The sequence below is a fragment of the Talpa occidentalis genome, unplaced genomic scaffold (genome assembly GCF_014898055.3).
Source record: "Talpa occidentalis isolate TD23 unplaced genomic scaffold, MPIMG_talOcc4v2.1 talOcc4.3, whole genome shotgun sequence".
Classification (NCBI taxonomy): Eukaryota; Metazoa; Chordata; class Mammalia; order Eulipotyphla; family Talpidae; genus Talpa; species Talpa occidentalis.
The window spans coordinates 133890815-133913338 of record NW_023603184.1 but is presented as its reverse complement, the minus strand read 5'-3'; positions in this window follow the sequence as shown (position 1 = coordinate 133913338).

Below are 22524 nucleotides of genomic sequence, written 5' to 3'. Positions count from 1 at the left end.
GGAGCTGGTATTACTGTACCCCTTTTACAGAAGTTTCAAAAAGAAAGGAGGGGAGGTAATTCACTACTTACTAGATAAGTTGATTTACTTCTAGTTGAGGAGATTAAGACTCTAAGGTGAAACTGTCCATGTTTCAATCCTGCTCTTGCCATTTGGAGGTGTGACCTCAGTGTCTACAATCATCAAATGGGAATAATAATAAAACAATAAGAGCCCTTACTTAATAGAGGTTTTAAAAGAGTGAATGAATTAAAACATTCAAAGTAATTAGAACAGTGCCTGTCCCATCCTAATAATAAATAGTAGTTGTTATTTATCATCTTAATTATTATTACCTGGAATACAATCTATGCTATTTTGGGTAGGCTATGGATGTCAGATCCTTTGATTTCTAGCCTAATTTTTCTTATTTTAATTTTGAAGCACCAGAAATGAATCTTACTCCTGTCAACTAATTTGTTTTTGCAGAGTGAGCATAAAACAATAAAATCATTTCTAGGTGAATTGCCCCAAACTTATTAACTGTTTACCATGAAGATGACAGATGGAGAGGTGATTTGAATAGAAAGCATTATTGGGAAGGGTTAGGAGGAGACACCTTGGTCTGAGCCATTCATTGACTGTGAAAGGACTCATTAGGAAAATGATTTGAGGTGGTTTTCTTGGATCTCTAATGTCAACTGTTTTCATTTGGTGGAAAGGAAAGGCCCAAATATGGTGGGAGAAAGTCTAACAAAAAGATTGAAAGCTAAATGAGAGAGAGAATAAGCAAAGATAATAAATCTAAGTTGTCTATCTAGAGTATATTTGCAGCATTTTTATTAATGCTTAAAATACCTGGATCAAGTGTGAATGTCTCCCTATAAAAAATAGTGAATATATTTGCTGCACCTATCTATAGATTCTTCTGTAGCCATTAAAAAGAATGAAATGCAATTTCAGCTGACTTGCAGGGATTTTCATGAATTATTATTGACTAAGCAAAGAATTATGTGAAGTGAGTATCATATGATCCTATTTTAATAAAACAAATGTAGACAAACTTCTCTGTGTATATTTGTATAGGATTATATGAGGATAGAGGAAAAGTAAAGAAGCACAAATATGTTGTTAACATGAATTCTCTTGCAGAAGAAAGGGGTTGTGATGGGAACAAGAGCAGGGGAGAAAAACAGTGCATCAGGACAGATTTGCATTTGGTTCTGCTTATAAAAATAAAGAGAAAATTCTTTTATTGACAGGCATTTAAAAATCAATGTGTGCTTTAAAAGATGTAATGGTTTTTTTCCCTTAAAAACATAAAAAGCATCTGACAGTCAGGTACATCTTAAGTCAAGGAAATGAAGGAAATTCATAGAAAGCTGGAGGTCAAACAGTAGCTTTAATACTTCAGTTTCCTTGACTCTAAAGTTTTAAAGGTGTGCTGTCCTTTACTAGGCGCGTGTGGCTGAAATGTGGCTAGTTCAAAATGAGATGTGCTGTAAGTGCACAAATACACATCAGATTGCAAAGCCCCTGTCTTTGAACACAAATAATATAATTTAAAGTCACTCATTATGGTTTTAATATCAACTACCTGTTAGATGAAAAGAGCTTGGCTACACTGAGTTAAATGAATATATTATTAAATTAATGTCATCTCCTTTTTTTAGCATGCTTAATTTAGAAGAGTCTAGTTTAGAGAATTTATTAAAAATAAATTAAATTTAGAAAATTGAATAAATGCCACAACTTGTGTCACTCACATGATGTTTGTACATCGTTGGCCTAGCAGAATTAGGGAAGAATAAAGAGGTGTTGGGGTGGAGAGGAAACTCATTTTTATATAACTTGTTAGGAAAGAATGCTAGGTGTTGTGGAAAAGGGTAGTATCTTTAAGATGGGGGTTCTCAAAATGTGGGCCCTTTATGAACATCATCAGCATCCCTGAGAACATCTTTGAAATGAAAAGTTTCCCATCTTATTAGATACCTACTAAATCAAAACATTTGGGCATGGAATCCAGGAATCTGTGTTTTTACAAAAATTTCAGGGCATTCTGCTGTAGGCTAAAATTTGAGAACTACTGATTTAGGATAAGACAGTTTAGATAAAATCCTTAACAATGGGAACCAGGAAGAGAACATAGTTAGTCTGAGCTTTGGAAGATGCTTCAAAATAGGCTGAGCTTATCCAAAAGGCAATGCACTCAGCGTGCTACAGGAACATAGGCTTTTAGCAAAGGGTCATTCTTGAAGAGAAATTCTGAGCAAGTAAATGGTGGTTAAATGGTTCAATTACTTTCAAGTTGCAGCATCAGCCTCAGAGCTGTCATTATTGTGTTTCTTTGATAGGTGTGATTTTTACCTACAAGACAGCTTGGAGAATCAAAGAGTCATGTGTGAAACTTGGCATTTGGAACCATTTCGAAAGCTTTAATGACCTCACTTTCTAAAAAACAAGTTGGCTATCATTGGAAAGAAAATAGTATATATTTATCTTTGGGATAGAAACAGGTTAGAAAAGATTGTATTACTCAGTTTTATCTAACTTTCATGTAAAAAATAAAATTTCTTTAAGCAACAAACTTTCTACTTCTGACAAGTAATTTTGTTTCATCTTTGAAAATGGCCTATTTCATTGATGAAAAAAATCGCAAACCTATTTTCATTTCCTTAAAAAAATGCTCGAGTGAACACACCAGAATGGAAGTCATGTTCTCATTGGGGGAGAGGGCAGAAGACATGGGGCGTGCTTGACAACATGCCACATTTCATAATAGAGATGTGATGGAAGACTTTTCATTTTTATGCTGTACATTCAGAGACAGAAAGTGACTTGTGACTGAAAAAAACTTATGAACAGGCGATTTCATTATTGTAACATAGACTACAATGACCCAGCCAACATTTCTGTTTTTACAGTAATGTGTTACTTGACGTACCATCCCATGGGTAAATTAAGTAACAAAGTGACATTTTCTTTAATGTCCATCTAACTATGCCTCTACATAGCTAATACCTGTGGCACAGAAATGATGACAAGATTAGTAGAAATAAATAGCCTGAAAACTGTGCAGTGGGTCCAGTGAGAAATATTTCTTGTCTTGAAATATGTCACTATATGGTCATATTTCCTTTCTGGGTAGACGTGGCCAAAGTAGATATTGAATATAAATAACGGTGGTATAAAACTTATGAAAAATGAGGAACATGTTCTAAGGAATTTTAATGTAGTCTAGAAATCAGAGGAAGAGTGTCTTGAGGACCTGATGGGCTATAATGGGAGAGAGGGGGCCAAGGAGCCTTATGGGAACAGCTCCCTGGTACAATAAAAGCTTGGGGTACAAAGTTGCATTTGAGACAGTGCAGAGTAAGAGTCAGTGGAAGGAAAAAAATCAAACATGAAAATAGAGACATAGGTAGGAGCTAGGACTGCAGTTGAAGGGTCATTTTAACCTCCATCTCCAAATATACATTTTTAGTAGATTTCAGTGGCTTCAGTGCAAGTGAGGAGTTGTGTTGTAGTAAGAAGTTGTAAGAGTTGTGTTGTATTAAGTAGATCAATTTAATCAACACTTGTATTAGACCAGGCAAAAATAATTGTGGGCCTCACTAGGATGGTGGCTGTTAAAATGGATGTGGACAATATTTAGGAGGTAGAATCAACATGATTTGGTGTTGAATTAAATGTATGGAATAAGGTAGAAGATTCCCCTCAAGGTTCTGATTTAAGTATGACATGAGACATTGATGAAAGAGCAAGATTACTATTAGCAATGTTATAAATTTTGACTTTTTTTTTTTAAAGATTTATTTTTCCATACAAGTACTGGGGTACAGGCCAGATGCACAGGAGGGTGAGAGGATTCACCAGAGCCAGAGCGGGGAACAGAACAGGCAGACTGATGAAATACACTGCTGAGGGGAGTAGTGGGCGCAACAGGAGAGGTCTGCCCCACCATGTGGGACCCTCGCTGGCTGACCAGGATTGAACTGGCACTGCAGAGGCTGTGGATAGCTTCACAGCGTGGCGCTCAACCGCCTGTGCCACCAGGGGAGGCCCCAAATTTTGAAATTTATGCACAAATGTATCATCTAAGTGGAGATACATAGCAGAATAGATTTGAATGACCCGGCATAGAGTTGAGAATCCCTGGTAAATGAATGATAATTGAAGCCAGGGCAGTGGATACGTCCCCCTGTCACACTTGCTATCGTGCTAGAAGAAAGAGTGTGTAGGCCAGAGGACTTGCAACCATCTAAAGTGATGAAAACAATTGCAAAGAAGAAGAAAAAATAACACACGTTATCAGAGAGGCAAAGGAAAGACTTTGTAGAAGAAGCACTTAGTAGCAGTGTCAAATGCATCTGAGATGGCAAATGTGATACAGGCTGGAAAAGCTTAGTGGTGACTCGTAAGAACAGTTTCTATGGGATGATCAAAACAAAGGACAGGGCTTCCCTGGTGGTGCAAGGAGTTAAGACAGCACAATGAAGCTATCGAAGGCACTGCAGTGGGAATTTGATCCCCAGCCAGGGAGATACCCACATGACACAGCAGACCTCTCCTGTCTCACCTGCTGCTCCCCTCAGCAGTGTATTTCAGTCAGTCCACCTGTTCTGTTCCCTGGTCTGTTTCTGGTGAATCCTCTCATACCTCTGGCCTGTACTCTAGTTCTTGTATGCATAAATAAAAATAAATCTTTTTAAAAAAAAAGATGGGGAGGAGAGGTCAGATATAAAAGATCAGGTGAGGGGAAAAGAATGAATAGAATAGGGTCCTGAGGATGTAAAAGGGCGGGGAGTTCTGCATTTAGGTGGGAGATGGGAGCCCCTTTAATTGTCATAGGCAAGAAGAAACAGTTTCTATCTGCTAATGTCTGTTCCTCTGGACAGTGGGCGGGCACTGATTTACTGAGAATGAAGGGGAAAAATGAGAAAAGAAGGTTGAAGTGGTCATTAAGGAGAATGGAAAAAAAGGACCTGACAGGGGAAACCTAATGAAATGGTTGAACAGAGTGAAGGTCCAGACGAGGACTATAACTTTTAGTGGTTTCAGTTTGATTGTTTGCATGTGGTCTTCCCCATTGGAGCTCAGCAGTATAATGGAAGAGCGCCCCAGGCAGATGGCCACCATTTAACAGAAGTGTGACCTTGGGTAAGTCACTTACTCTCTCTGAGCCTCTAATTCCTGAAATGTGAAGCCTCTAATTCCTGAAATGGGCTTTTACCCACTTGACAGAATTGTTGGAATCATTAAATGAATTAATATGTGTCAGTACTGAGAAAAGTTAGCATTATGTGTACACTGTGTTAGTTAACTTCTAGCATTGGAGTTTTGTCAGGTTAGGATGGGAGGAGCAAGGGAGTGGGAAATATTAACAAGTGAGAGGTTGGAGTTTAGACCAAGCAGTTAAACTGGAGAGCATGGCAAGTGAAGTCTTTGATTCTGGCAATGATTCGATTATCTTGTATTTACTGGATGTCCTCCTACTACAGATTCCTAGCCCAAGACGACAGTGTGGATGCAAAAGAAATAACATTATCTGAGTTCTGTTATTCTAATTCCTAACTTCCCCTCATCCCATCCACAAGGAATTTCATTAAAAATAACCTTACATATGTTCTCTACTAGAGGAGTTTAGCTTGAAGCAGTTCCTGGGTGTGACACTTCATGTTTTGAATTCCTGTGAAATGGGAGAGTTTTCTAACAAGAGGAAAAATAAAACATAAGGAACAATATTAAGGGAATCCCCTCAAGTTAAGGCAATTTTGTTTAAAGGCTGTAAATTTGCCAACTGTTTATGTTCTTTTCCTTGAGGTCCACAATGCAATTTAAGCCACAAAAACAATCAGTTTGGCCCAAGCTTGAATTGCAGCAGAATAAATAGCTTTCAAAACTGAACTTTCAAAGGTGTTCTATGCATTGCTGATGTGCTGAGATACTCAGCGGGGCTATTTTGTCTCAGAGAATACATTTTTGTGTGGTCATTCAGGTCAGGCTTTGGGACCAGGGCTTTTTATCATATAAACGTAAATGGACTTTAGACACCAACATTTATTTGCAGGTAGGAAAATGATTGAGATTTTATATGGCAAGGATATTATTGAAGAACCCATTGAGCTCTCTCAAAATAGGAAATAGTTTCAAGTACTAACAAGCAAATAAATAAGCAAAGTACAATTATAGACTTAGGACCCTAACATCCCTGGGCATCTAGAAAGCTTAGTTTTTTTTCTTGTCTGTGTAAATGGTTTTCCTTGAATTTAGATGGGACACTTAGAAGGGGGAGGGTGGAGGAAGGAAAGGTCAGTGTAGTTCATCTTAGGTACATATGATGACACTCTTATCTCCAAGATACCCCCAGATGAGTTGTCTTCCCAGGAATTGCTGTTGGACAGACATCCATTATGACAAATAGTTTACTTGCAAACATTGATTGCAAGCTTTCTATGTATCAGAATCTCTGCAAATCATTGGAGACAAGTGAAACAAATATGTTCTCAGTTCTCAATGGACTTTATACTCTAGCAGAAAGTAAGATAAGAAAATGTTAGAAATGGGATTTTATAGATTTCAGGAGGAACCTAATCAAACAGGGGAAGAGGAAGGCTACTTGGAAATGAGAAGACTGAGTGGATCTTGTGAGGTAAACAGGGACTATTTTAGTGACGAATTGGAGTGGGTGGCGTTGGTAGGTTAGGAAAGAAAGTTAGTGCTGTGAGTACAGAAAAGGTAACGATCCACTGGAGATATATAAGGATTGTACTTAGGGGCCCTAGGAAGATTTTAAGGAACAAAAATTGGAAGAGAGGGAAGGAGACTAGCCAGATTCTGGAAAACCTTGCAAGCTTTACCAAATAGAATGAAATTTACTGTTAAATCATCGGGAGACAGGGCAAGATTTTTAGATGGCAGGGTGGCATAAGCGGATCTATGCTTTCACCAGATCACTCCTGCTACTGTGTGGGGTGGGATTGGAAGGTGTCCAGTCCAGAGGAAGCAGGAGCAGTAACTGCTCCAGGAAAGAGATGGAAAAGGCCCACATTGAACCTGGTGGCAGTTGGAATAGAGAACTAGAGCTAAGATGGGGTGACAGTAAAGAGTGTAGGATAGATAGGATGAGGAGTAAGTGGTATGGCAGAGGAAGGAAATAAAATGTTTATATTTCTTGCTTTCATATGGAATAGTAGGTGGTTTCTTTCACTGAGAAAAGTAATATAAAATAGACAAGTTTAGGAGCTAGATCTACAATTCAGTTCTAGACATACTCAGTTTTAAATGTCTTTGCTTCTAAGAAGGAAAAACCTTAGAGTTAGTGGTTGGATATAAGTGTTGACATCTCAAGGGAGATACTTGAGTTGGATGCATCTGTTTAGAAGTCTTCAGGATACACATGGTGATTTAATCCATGAAAGTACAGTTTTAGGAAGAGCGAGGATAAATGGAAGATTACCATTATGATAGCACCCCACGGGGCAAACATTTAAGTCATAAGTAGAGGAATGAAACCCTGAGAAAGGGCTGTGAAGAGATGGTTCTAGACACCAAAGCAACAAATGTAATAGAAATCAATGTGAAGAAGGTTTCAGTAAGGAGTCAAGTGCTGCTGGCATGTTGGATGACGTAAGAGTTGAATGTATCCATTGGATTAGAATCTAGCTGCTCCTAGACACTTAGGCACAAGCAATTACCATGCCATTTATGGGCAAGAAGCTGGATTACAATGGTTTTAAATTAATATGCAGAGAAAAATTGTTAAACTACACATTAAAGAGAAGTTGCGATGTGGGGCTAAATAATGAGAAGAACTTACTGAGCTGGAATCTATTTAGTCAACTTCTGAGGTATTTTTTTTTTTTAAGATTTTTTATTTATGCATACAAGAACTGGGGTACAGGCCAAAGGTGTGGGGGTGAGAGGATTCACCAGAGATAGAGTGGGGAAGAGAACAGGCAGATCGACCGAAGTACACTGCTGAGGGGAGCAGCGGGTGAGTCAGGAGAGGTCTGCTGTGCCATGTGGGTTGCTCCCTGGCTGCCTGGGGATCGAGCTCATGCTGCAGAGGCTGCAGACAGCTTCACAGGCTGCATCTTAACCCCTTGCACCACCAGGGAGATGTGCCTGTCTAGATACTGAGAAGAAAAGATTCCCGGTGAAGGGGAGATTGCAAATTTAGAGAAGAGGAACACCTTCCTCTGTGTGTTAGTCCAGAGATTGAGTTCCAGGACTTGGGAATCAAAGTAAAGTACCAGGATCTCGGGAAGCATCTGTTGCATCAGCAGGGAGCTTGACAGAAAGGAGCAATGCCAGGTCCTACTCCAGACTTATTAAACCAGATTCTGTCTTTTAACATGACAAAAAATTCTCCTGAGGTGGGAAGATCAGATAAGGAGGATAAGGACCAGGTGAGTGTCTTGGTGTTGATAAAGAAGGGAGTTGCAGTGATACCTCATTTTGTTGTGAAGGAATGAAGTAGAAAGAGGCAGTAAGTTCATGTGGTAAACGAGTCTGCCCTTGAGGTTTGAAGGGGTAGCACTAAAAGCTTGACTGAAAGAGAAACCCTGGAATATATTGTGGCAACTGATTGTGTAGATGTCGCCAGCAGCCTAGGGTGGTATTGGAGGATGCTGACATTTAGATTGGTGGAGGTTTGGGAAGGTTTGGGGTTTTGCTAGCAAGTGGGCATCAGCAAGAAAGATAGTGAATTAATGAACCACAGGGTCTAGTTTAGAAAGAGAAGTCAGTAAAAATCAGTGGGAGCTGATAGATTGGAAGAAAACAAACACCCATCACAGTCATTAATAGAAATGAGAAATACTACACTGCCAGTAACAATAGCCACATGTTCCAAAAGACCTGTTCCCTCTCACTGCCAATCTTTTTGGCTGTATGTTTTACAAATAACCCTTGTAAAACATACACTTTCCCTTCCAGTCGTCACCTATCCAAGATCCGCTTATGCCACCCTGCCATCTAAAAATCTTGCCCTGTCTCCCGATGATTTAACAGTAAATTTCATTCTATTTGGTAAAGCTTGCAAGGTTTTCCAGAATCTGGCTAGTCTCCTTCCCTCTCTTCCAATTTTTGTTCCTTAAAATCTTCCTAGGGCCCCTAAGTACAATCCTTATATATCTCCAGTGGATCGTTACCTTTTCTGTACTCACAGCACTAACTTTCTTTCCTAACCTACCAACGCCACCCACTCCAATTCGTCTGAGATGAATCTGAGATGAATCTCAGCCTGAGATGAATCTCAGGCTGCTCCAGCACTGACACTGCAGTAAGATAGCTTCCACGTTACCAAATCCACTGCAGCTCTACACTTCTTTAAATGGGAATATGGCATCAGAATGATATTCTTTCCTAACTTGAATGCCCTTTATTTTTTTTATAACCATTTTCAAAATTTATACCTGACATATATTATGAGTGCTACACTGGTTCTGCTCCCCCAAATGTTATTTCTCTAACTTTTAAACCTAAGAGCACTTTGTTCCTCCTTTATGATGCTATTTAACTCTCTCTATGTGTATAGAATATACATTAATAAAACTTTATATGAACACACATGTATCAATCCTGCACACACACACACACACAATCCAAGAAACAGTAACATTTGAATAATATAGGAGTTGTACTAATTTTGTTGCAGTGCCTGACAAAGAGAAGGTTTTGGGGTTGAATCACAGGGTTTAGGAATGGAGTAGGTTATGCTGAAGATGGATGGTTGGATTTTACCCTCCAAAATGGGGACTCAGTGAAAGTTTAAGGTAGGGAAGTGATGTATTAATGATATTAGCATCTCTGCACGCTCATTCTGTCTACAGTGTACGGGACTGAACAGAGGTGCTCATGGTGAGAGGCAAGAATGTGCAAAACCCCCATGATTGTCCAGATGAGGAACAGAGTCTGCAAAGGCAGATTCTGGACAGGAAAATTCTCATTTAATAAATTTAGTAAGGTTGTATGTAGGAGATGAGGCTAGGAAAGAAGTATGTAGTTCGTCCTGGTTTCTGGATTGGGTGACACAGGTAATGGCATTCACTGATATGGATAGAAAGAGAAGCAGGTTGAGGGGAGAGGGAAGAGGATGGGTGGGGAGCAAAGAGTTCAATCTTCGATTTTAAAAACTATTTTACTTGCAATAATAAACATTGGTTGAACACATTAGTAAATAAGAAAGAATGAGCTGCTGTGTTTTGAACTTTAAAGACAAGTCAAGGTTGAAATGGAAACATCTTATTAAAAATATTTACTTTTATTTCACCCAAGTGGAACTTACACACCACTCCTACTGCCAAGTCTGGTGGCAAAGCAAAACATCTGGTTGAAATTCCACTGACCTTTAGATACACCCAAGTTTTCATATGATGCTCATTTTCATTCCAAATGGCACAGCACAGCCCTAGGGACAGTACTTTCTGGAGCATTTGAGCAATAAAGAGAATTTGTGCAGTACTTGCATTTCACATGCAGATTTTCAAGCCAAGTTGCTTCTAAACTCTGAATTAGGCACTTTTTAAACATTTGCATATCTGAGTTTGTCTCTGCATCAGAAAATTTGCAGACTGATCATGGATGATATTAAGTAAAGTCACTGATCCAGCTCAATGTTTGCCTCTGAACTTCAGGAGAGGCATCTAGATGCCTCTAGGCATGAAAAGAAGCATAGAGGACATTGTATTTAGGATCAAGAAGGAAAATACAAGAAACATACCCTATCATTCTACCCGGATCTCAGTATTTTGTAGCGTAAACATATGGCTAGGTCAACTTCTTAATACAGTCTGTTTGCAGTAGCCTAATTGAATGTCCTAATTGCTATTTTTCATCCATGATTCTCTGGTACTTAGAATTGGAAATGTTGTCCTAAATAGGTGGAGCTGCTATTTTTATGTCCCCTTTGGTATACCCACTTTTGATAGGCAAAATAATTACATCCCTGGAGTGTATGAATATGTTACCTTCCATAGTCAAAGGGAACCTGCAGATATGATTAAGTTAAGGGTTTTTTGTTTTTTGTTTTTTTTTTTTTTTTTTTGGTGGGGGGAGATCATCTTGGATTATCCAGATGGGCCCAGTGTAATCACAAGAGTGATTATAAAAGGGAGGCAAGACAGTAAGTGTCAGAAGTAAATGATGTGATAAAGGAAGTAAGAAGTTGGCATGTGAGAGCAAGGGGTCATGAGCCAACTACCACCAGTGGCCTCTAGGAACTGGGGACATAGAGGAAAACAGAGATTCACCCCTAAACCTTCCAGAAAAGATGCAGCAGCCCAGCCAACAACGCCTTGATTTTAGAACTGCACCAGGGTAAATTTGTGTTGTGTTAAGCTGTAGGCTTCTGGTAATTTATTACAGAAGCAATAAGAAACCAAAAGCACCACTGCTCAAGTCAACATAGAAACAATGTTAAAGTGGGAAGGGACGCTTAGGCAGAAGTAGAATTTCCCAGTGGATTTTAAAAGAATTTCAGTCTGTGTCTTGATTACAAATGCTGCCATTAGTGCGCTCGAAAAGAATCCCTTGCGGAATAAAGGTTTGGTCCAGCTTAGACACAGAAGTCAAAATAGTTGCCTACCTTAAGCAAGGTACTTACTGTCATGGTAACCACTTAAGAAATTGTCTATGTTAACAGTTTGGTTGGATTTGAAGCATTCACGATCTGTTCTTAACGTGTTTTCTTAACTAAAAAAAAAAAAATCAAAGGTCCTTCAGGACTCTCAAAGTAGCTCCTTGATGCACTGGATTTGGTTGAATTTTCTGCTCAGGTTTGAATTTGTAGGCAGTGTTTTAGAGTATTTATATCCTGCAGGGAAAACATGGAAATTTATTTATGAATTGTAAGCCCTGGCTTGCACTGTTCATGAAATCAAAAGTACATCATCCCTGCCAACTTGTGGGCTTTCTTTTAAAACAAATATGCCCACACAGATCCTAGAGTATAATTGGCATAAAGCATTTTTAAAAATTGTGTAAATGTTTTAAGTTTGTAAATCGCAGGCCCTGTGTTGTCAAGCAGCGATGGAACACCCAGGATCCATGGATGGTGAGGCACGTGACTCAGCAGAACCAGCAGTTATGAGTGGTATGAGTGACTAATTGCTAGTATACTACTGGCAAAGAGCCCCTGAGAGGCGAGCATCCATGAGTCATATGATTTTTGTAGTTTTAATGACAACCCTAGAATTACATTGGCATTGCCTCCAAATTGTGAAAACATTTAAAGAAAGCAGGATTCATGTTAACTGGTATAACTCAGTGTGAAACCTAAATCAAGGAAAGAAGCGGGAAGAAGAAATAAAAATTCTCATGCATACAAGAGAGACATATTTTCATGGGTTCACTCTATAATCGCTGTCTACCACTCACTGTGCTTTTTCAGGACCGAAAGATTTGCTTCCAGCTATTAGTATGGGAGAGTAGCCCTCAGCCAAGGATGAATGAGGTCTTGACAAGACTGTTTACTGAAATCCAGGAACTTAAATGTTGTGATTTTACTTATGTGTTTCCCTTGGAATCTGTGTATTCAGGGATCTGTGACATTGAATGTGCCTAGAACACATTAACTAATGTGTCCTAATACTAGGGAGAAAGCTAGATAAAATTTCATTGAATATTGCTCTACCATAGTCTCCAGTGAGTGCTGCTTATTTGCTCTTCTACTCCCTAGTAACTTTCATGTCAAGTGTTCATCATTAATTTTTTTTTTTTTTAAAAAAGCCCCAGGTTGTTAACAACCACAGACCACCAGTGAAGAGTGTTTGAGTATCTCCTATGCTTGTAACCCTTGTCAATGGTACCTTGTCCCAGAGTGTTGTAAAACTTTTCCAGCGCATTTCAGGCTGTCAGCATCTACGCACATCTGTTTTGTTCTAATCTTTCTCACCCTTGCTTTATTTCAAGGGTTGATACGAGGATTTCAGCAGGGTATAAACTCAAAAGTTTGGGGATATAATGCCAAGTGTTCTACTTGTTTTCCTAGAATTTGCTCAAATCCCTAGCTCATTGCTGGATATATGGTGACATTAAGGGGGCTTTCAGGTCTCGAATCATAAAATGACACCACTTCAAGCTGACCATTATGGAATCTGGCATATAAGGCATGCACATAATCCTTCTATTATATCATGGCCCATGTTCACTTCCATGCTGAATTTGAACACCACAAAGGCACACTGTATAGTAGGAGTTGTGAAATGACTGTAGCATTCGTTCGATTTTACTCCTGAAAGAAAGGTTTTGTATCTGGTATTAAAGTTAGGGCACATCCTCTTCAGGATTTTCTCTGTGATGCTGGTTTGGGTATAGACTCATTCGAACACTCCCAGGCTGCTGATGAGAACCATTCTCGGACAGTTCCTTGCATAATTTGTAACATTCTCTGTTCTCATTATTTGCTAAAAAATGTTTGTAAAAAATGGAACATAAGGATAGAAGAATAGCATTCCTTTAAGATATGTAAATATTGATTATTAAATATTATAAATCACATGATAATGTTTCTGAATCCTGCATACTTTTTCATTGTTAAAAACTAATATTTGCAATACCTGCCTGTGAACATTACACTTCATTTTTATGAAGCTAACAGTCACTGGCAATGAGGACAACTGCTGCAGAGCAGGGCAATATTACTCCTACTGTGGCCATTTTGAGAATAAAACAGAGCTTTGCATGCTCCCCACTAGAGCATTATTGAGACAGGAAGGAAAACATTGGAATTCAGGAGAATCTAGGAGAAGCTTAAAGAGATAGCAAATAAGATCTAGGGAGCATTTGGCAGAAAGAAAATTAACACAATGAACATATGGTGATCCGACTGAAATTTTGTATATTCTGGCAGCGTTTTGCCTAATGCCACAGCGATTCCTTCTCACTGTTTAGTAAATGGGTCTAAGCATAGGTGGAAATGAAAGACAGAACATGACAAGGAAGCAGAAATCATTTAAGCTCAACGTATTAGACTGTTTTCAGGGCAGCTAATTTTCTAGCGCTCTGCTTGGGCTGTGTCTTCCTTTGCTTATACCAATTACCTCCCCTGCTCACCCCCAAGAAAGCTGATATCCAGGCTCTGGCATAGGATCCAAATCAGCCTAGAAGGGATGAACAGGGCTGGAGGTGGGGGTCATAGGGGGGTAGAGAAATGCCTTTCAGGCAGTGAGTAAATTACTTTGATGAGCAGCCCTTTGTTATTTTTGCTAGTTCCAGTGGAAAAAAATTGAATCCATTGATGTTGAATGATATTTCATAGATTATTTTTACTCCTTTAGGGTGTGGGAATGAGGAAAACAGACATTTCTTCGTATGCTGTAGTGAGGACTGGAGGACTGTGAGATCACATGACTTGTGGTTGGTTTCTTGGGATGTGGTCACCAAGGTTTTATGAGATTTCTTTTTTGTAAGTAAGTAATGTTGGTTTACATCATTGTTTGTATTTTGGGAATATAAGAACACCCCCAGTTCCCCAGTATTATTGTCTTAGTGCACTCACGACAAAGCATGTGTGATCCTGCTAAGGAAGTTTTCTTAAACTGTATCTTTCAGTTGATTAAAATCAATACAAAATTGCTTTATAAAATTGCTGCGGAGATAATTATTTTTCTAGGACAGATATTAGTGCTTCTTTAGGTTTTTGCAACTCTGAAACATCCAAAGCATCATTATTAAAAAAATATTTCATGTAAGATGCTATATATATGTTTTGATTTAGTATTAGTGTCACCTTTTGTATCTTGAATAAAACAACTGATGGTCTATACTTTTTACAATCATCATGTGATTCTGTGATACTTGGTTAAAAATAATTTCTAACATTAATCCAAAAGGCAATAGCTATAGATCATCATATACGTTCTATAAAGGCTGGGATAGGGCTGTTACTCAGTGTGTTGGCAGAGAGATTACTTAAAGATGAGTGATTAATAACACTGGCTTTCAAAGTGAGTATATGTATGGGTGTAGTACATACCTGTGTTTCTGCAGTATCTGGTAGATTTTTTCCCCCATTTAATCTTTACAAAATATTTTTGCTATAATAATTCAGTTCTCCAGACTAACTTTGCCTATTGTACTACTTGACTCTTTTAATTTATAACTCTTCAAAGTTCTATGTGTATCATGTACTTGTCATAGCAGTTACCCTGTAATTGTTATAATATGCATTTAGCAATGAATTTCTGGCAGTTGGGTGTTTTAGAACCATCTATCCAAAGCAGCAAACATAAGACTTAGCAGTTTAAGTGACTAGGAGTATGTGAAAGATCAGAATGATTGGAAAGCAGCATAGCACAGTGAACTTGGCAACCTGGGTTCAAATCTGTTTTATTACATACCAGCTGCATACCCTTGGTCAACTTAAGTTCTCTGTGCTTTAGTTTTCTTATTGGCAAATAATTCCTCATGGCATAATAATAGTACTCACCTCATAAGGTTGCTGTAGTACACATAGTAGTGCCTGGTCCCATAGCACAGGATAATGGATTAATCCATTAGTCTTTTGTAATCTAAGCAAATTTGCAAAGATTGTTCCTATTTAATCTTTGCATCTTTAAAATTTGCATCTATTGTTCCCCACTATAGATGAGAATATTAAAACTCAGAGCCAAAGAGATTTACCCAAAGTCTATTCCAAATCCCATGTACCATTAATGACTGTTCAACTACCTATTTGGTTATCAAGCATTGGTTTGAAACTCTTCACCCTACATAACAATGGATTGTAAAATCCAGGACTATCCAGTGCAGCAGTCCGCAGCTGGAATATCTTGGGAAAGACAGCCAGATGGATGGAACAAGAATACTGCCAGAGAATTCCACTCCCAGAGAAGTTGAAGTGAGGGACTGCACTGACCAGTTTGGGCCAGTAGCTCCAACTGGTTCCTTGCCTGTGGCTAGTTAACACTTTCGCAAAGGCTTTACAGTTTAGATCTTCTTACTGTGTTGGGTTCTACCCAAAGAGAGGATCAGCAGCTCTGAGGATGCACCTCTGTTAAAACAAGGCTGTGTGCTCTGTGCCTGTTCTGTTATATGTCCAGATGATTCTGAATGCTGGAATCAGCTGTCCAAGTCTGGATTTCCTTGTCTCCTTGAATAAGCACAAAGCCACAGACCTGGTGTCAGAAGTCAAGGGGTCTAGTGCCAGTCTTGTGTCTTTTTAGCTATGTGATCTTTCTAAATCTAATGCCTCACTTTTAGACAGGCCTAAAAACATCATGCCTGTGTTTTTATTCTTTTAGGCTTGCAAAATTATGAGGTAAAATAATAAGAAAACACTCCTGTAACTTGCAGTATTATTATTTTCATAGTCATGATCTTGACTAATCACCCATCTGGGCACACCATAAAGATTTTCCCCTTACCCAGCAACACAGTGAAAGGGACACCACTTGGCAGATCCAGCAGCAAGTCAAGACCTCTTAATGCCCTGTAGGAACCACTTAGCACTTTAGAATCAGCCAAACTGGCTTAACTTTGAGAAGACACACAGAATGCTACTTGGAATTCACTTGCTTATCTCATTAAGCTGGGAGACCTTGCCAGCCATCTTCACTTTCCTCTATTTTCATTTCTCTTGCTTTCTTTGGTCAGCATATTCATGTAGAGGATTGTGATGTAAGTATTGTGGGAACAAATACAACATAGTTTGTATTCCTGGTTAGTGTTCCAGAGGTTACCAATATTTTTGTTCACTATTTAATGACTACCTTTCAAAACAAAGAAACAAACAAACAAACAAACAAATCTGCTTATGAATTGTGAAAGGAAGGACCTGATTGTATTGATTAGGTTAACCTGATTAAGTTTTAAAGTGTGTGAAGTAGAATTAGCTTTGGCTTGTAATTTCTATTAAATGGAACCATCCATGTGAAATTAATGTTATTATAGGTAAGTTCTATATAGTTAAACCCAATATATTTAAAGGTGAACACTCCCTGGAGAACTGAGTAGCCGCAAAAATGAATTAACATTTGCCAAGGTTGAAAATTACATTTGAACACATCTGAGTGAAATCATTCTAATTCACCTTCTATAGAAGTCAAGAGGAAGAGGAGAGTATGGGGGAAGGGCTCTTTTTCTGCTCTACTTGGGAAGTTAACTTTAACTTGAATGCACTGTTGCCCCCAGGTTGCTGTTTCTGCTGAATATTTGATGGAGAGACCAAAGCAAAGAGAGGGCTGTATTCTTTTGGGTGCAAGTTCTTCTCCAACAAGGATTTATATATTTTTAATGAGAGTGATCAGATACTTGGAAAGAAAAGACCCTCGAGGGTTACAATGATGACCTGACACAGACGGGGTGTGTGTGCACCAAGAATGACCTCAGGTCGGCCCAACCTTTCTGATGTGTGCACATGTTTCAGGAATGGGCAAGTTTATTATATAAATGTGCCTGGATGAAAGCATACGAAACTGTACAGCCATTAGCTGTAATCACCCCTGGGACAGATCCATTCCTGGAGTGGGAAAGGCAGAGAGAGTCTGAAGGTTGAAAGATTGGAAAGGGCATAGGAGAACTCACTAGGGGGATAATCAGATGCAGGGAGCTTGTTTTGACTGGTGCCTGCAGCAGTTTTCGCTTGCCTAGGGCACCCCTGTCACTGCGTGGTGGACACGAGCTAAAATAGGATCTCTGTCGGCCTTGGCAGCTCTAATACCAGCATCTGCATCTTGCATTAACTGCACATTTCTGAATGATGTCAGGGTCAATCTGAGCCAGGGAGCAGCAGGAGAAGTTTTCAGTCGCTTCAACTTTGCTCCCACCTCTGTGTTGGGACCATCAGAAGCTTGTCAGCCACAATGATTGCTCACTGATGCAGCAAGCGTGGAAGACGGAAGGCAATTGGCAATGCTGGTCCCCAGACAGGAGCAACAGCTGCTGGTGGCAGGCACCTGAGAGCGACTGCAGTACTGGTAGGGTTTGGAGGTGTTTATGTAATTTTCTTAGCTGCCTGGAAGCTTGGTGGGTTGTATATAAATGATCAGATGCAAATCGTCCCCAGTGGTCACAGCTTGTTTTCCCAAAATTTTACTGCACTGCACATAAGGACAAGCTGAAGGGACTCTGTTAATAATCTACTGGCAAGAACCATCTAGAACGAGAGGAAGGCGGCAAAGCTAGGCAGACTGTCATCGGCATTATAGTCACCAGGGGAGCCAACACTGTCCCATAATGAATGACCTCTTCCACCTGAGCAAAAATAAAACAGCTATGTAGCTCTTCAGGAGTTGAAGTTCCCTTCTGGTGACTGTTTATTATGATTCTGAGTTATATTCAATATTTTTACCTCAGGAAAAAAAAAGACAAAACCTTGTTTATTCTTCCCCAAAACTCAAATACTATTCTACAATTGCCTAGGCTTTATCAGATTCAATGACTCATATTAAAATCTCCACACTTTGAGCATGAGTGCCTTAACTACTTATACCTCCAAAGATAAATAAAAGATAAAATGTTTGTGTCTTTGCTTCGTGTCAGACACAGCTTGTAACTGTTAAAGATGGGGAAACCGAGTTATGGTGGGGTTCAGTGACTTTCTCAGACTCCAGCTAATAGTGGTGGAACAGGGATGACCTTCCCCAAAGCTCAAGTTCTTCACCACCATGTGTGCTGCCATTTTTATTCTTGCACATCCCAGGAAATTCTTCCCTTTGTTCATCTTACATTACAGACTACAGGTTCATTCAATCATTTCTTTGATACATGTTGTCTGAGGTCCTGTCCTGTGCCCAGGGGCACGCTAATGCATGCGTCATGACTGCAGGGAACAATGAGGCAGCTACAGTGGGGATGAGATAAGAACCCTCAGACTAGCAGAAGGACATCTGTTGGGGTGGTTCAGTCTGGTTGGAAAAAGCCAAATGTCACTCAGAGAAATGAACAAGGAGAAGCCATAGAGGGACAGTTTTACTTTCTCTTTTTCTACTACAGACTGGAAGCAAAATGAGGGAATTAAAAGGGATGAAGAAGAATGACCTTGAAGTTAAATGACCTTGACAGGAGATGGCAGGATAGGGGGTGTGTCCAGCCAAAGTAGTCCTCTTATGCAGCATCCTACCACTTGTGGCAAAGCATTTCTGCCATTGGTCTACACAAAACACCCTGAGTTTCTCTAGCTGAAATGCCAATCTTCTATGACTTTTATTTCTTCCAAGTATTAACATCTAACTGGCATGTTTCAAGAAGAAACTACGTGCCACCAGGGACGGGAGAGGAAAAGCTAAGTCTGAAGACATTCAGGGGTAAAATAAAATGAAATCAATTGGGGGGATACTTTTTTGGTTTCTTTTCATGTGTTACCTAAAGAAAAAATTTGATTTCAGGTTGATATTTCCTAAAGGAGAAACACTTTGTAATGTGTGCTTTCCGCTTTGTCATCATCATGAAATCCAGCCCAAGTCTCTCTAATTTTGCTTTTCAATGTATTGTTATAGATGTGAGGCACATTAGAAGAAAAGCTGCCTGCTGTTTACCACACATTTCTGAGGGAGCCAATTAATTTCTCTGGGATTCCTCTAATTCAGATGAGGTCTGTGTCCTAGTTACATGTGAATGCCACTGCCACGTTCATGAGCACAAATAAACTTGGAACTCTAGATAGAAATATCTCTAGTCAGGTACAGGTGATATTGGTTATAGAGTTAAAGACATGAGCTCTCCGATATATGTCCACTATATGCAAATAGAAACTATTTTCTCCAGGACAATACCGTGTTTTGTCTCTAGAAAGTGTTGCACTGTGGTTCCCAGGGAAATCCCTGAATTCACAATGCCTGGGCCTTCATCTTGCTCCAGTATTTGCTATTTGAGGACTTTGTCCTCATTACCTAACTTCTCTGAGTTTCAGTGCCCTTCGTTGTAAAGTGGGGTATTTTGTTCACACTTCATTGTGAAGACTCAAGAGATAATGCACATAGAGATTTCAGTATATACTCGCTAAGCATTATTTTTGATGGTGGATATTATCTTTCTGGCATTTTTTTTCCAGCCAAGTTTTCCAATACAAAGGGCTTATTTGATATCCTTAGGAGATGTAAGTTTATTCAACAAGTATTAGAGAATATCCACTATTTTACATGGGCCTTTCAGCTAACAGATAACATTGCCAGCTCGGTGCTCAGTTCTAAGTAGGCTTTTGGGGGGGCAGATGTATTAGAAGTGCGAGGTTCTAAATTTTATACCTTATTCCCTCAGTCAATTTATTTATTTTTAAGTTTTCTTTGAATTTTACCAATGCAAAATATATAAGCAGCATTAAAAAGTATACCCAAGATTGAAATTAATCTTAATTTTTACTTTAAAAGATTGTTAGAGGACCTCCCTGATGGTGCAAGGGGTTAAGCACAGCACTGTGAAGCTATCTGCCACCTCTGCAGCATGTGTTCTATCTGGGGATGGCCAGGGAGCTATCCACATGGCACAGCAGACCTCTCCTGACTTGCCTGCTGCTCCCCACAGCATTGTATTTCAGTAGATCTGCCTGTTCTGTTCCCTGCTCTATATCTGGTGAATCCGCTCACCTCCCACACCTCTGGCCTGTACCCCAGTTCTTGTATGCATAGGTAGGTGAATCTTCTGAAAAAAAAAAAAAAATGATGCTAGAATTATGTTAGAAGTGAAACTTAAACTTTAAATGTGGGTAATACTTTGTATTTCCCCATATCAGTGATGTTTAGAAGTTGTAATTAGTTTAAAGGAAGATACAGGCTTCAGGATAGTGAATATTTTGGGTAAAATATTAGTCATAAAAAGCTTATGCCATCTAATTACAGGTTACTGATGAAAGAGAAGGATTTCATCAAGAGAGTAGAATATACAAAACAAGACCCTTACTTTAGATTAGCTACTGAATAAGGTCAGGATAGCTTTTCTGTTCACTAAGTATTCAATATGTGTGTAAGTATGGAAATTGTAGGCTCTGAATTTAGTGTTGCAGAGTAACAGGCAGTTGCACAGTGAGGGAACTAAGGTCTCTTACATCCCGATTGATCTTTTCTCCTAATTAGTACAAGGTACACACAAGGATTTCATCTGGCAGTGACGGCTTTACTAACAGTGAACTAATCACAGCATCTATTTCATGTTTGCATTTTAATTGTGCCAAATTTTGGGGAAAGGAGTGAAACTTTGTTAAGGACAATTCAAATAATTTTATAAACTTTTCTGTAATTGGATTGAACACACTTAGGAAATAAATCGTTTCCCTTGATAGCAACTGAGTTATGCTTGGTTGCTCCTTGGAGTTGATTTACATCTCCTCAGCCTGTTATCAAGTGTTATCATTTTTAGTCAAGCACAATAGTCCCCTAACACTTCAGAGGCTATGTGACATCCAAGGAGAACAGCAACATACTGCCTTTTAAAATTTTTAATTGATTGTATAGTTGCTTAATTTTATGAGGAAGCATTGCAATAAGATCTGTAGAGATGAAGCCAGATACTCATTCATGCAAGGAAGATCTAGAGATGCAATTTAAAAAGACTCAGTTTGGAAATTGTGAGGGTTTTTCCCCCATGAAAATTTTAATGTGAGTTGTATGCAAATAGTGAATTCCTCTCAGATAACAGAACTGAGATAATAGTTACTGAGGATTGGCAGAACAGATTACAGAACTGAGGACTGGCAAAAGTGACCTTGTATTCATCCACTTAACCACTTGTAGCTTTTGAGTAACTTAACATTGACAAAGCAGACTATCAAAATGAAGGTACCGGAAAGTAAAATATTTTACTTGGGAGAAGGAAGAGAAAACATTCCACTAGGACATCTTTAAGTAAAAGTATACTATTGCACTAAATTATATACTTAATATATGTGTATATTAATTAGTATACAGTTGATCCTTGAACATGACAGATTTGAACTATGCAGGTCTCCTTACACAAAGATTATCTTATAAACAGACTAAACTTACACTTCATCAGAATAATGCTAATAATTTTTGTTCTAGAAGGAAAGATAAAGGAAGGGTTAATGGATAAATCCTCACTTCTGTTTTTTAAACATAGTTTTACCCACAAATGTTAAAGTTTTGGTCTTCAGCTGGATGCTTAAGTATCAAATTTGCCATAGTGGATGAAGAACTTTCTGGACACAAAGAGGCAGTTTCTTAGCTCACTGAAAAGTACAGAAATGCTACAGGAAGTAGCCCTGGCCATGAACTTCACATCCTCTAATGATGGTCACAGGGAATACAAAAGGGACTGCTAATCTAAGAACCAAATTGTCGTCCATGCAAATTTTTTTCTCATCCTTAAAGCTCACCTTGAATTAAAACTAGCACAATTTAAATATAAACTCAAATAGTATTGCTATGAGCCAAGAAGGACCTGCGGCAGGTATTCAAAAAATATGTTTCATGAAAGAAAAAAAAGTTTTTTCATTCAGTGATCAGATTTTTACTGAGCATTTACAATATGTCAGGCAAAATGGTAACCACTGGGACTCCAAGGTGAATAAAAAAGGTCCTCATGGAACTCAGTGTAGTGTGATAATGAGTGGTTGAGAATTAGATTAGGAGAAACATTTCTTTTCCT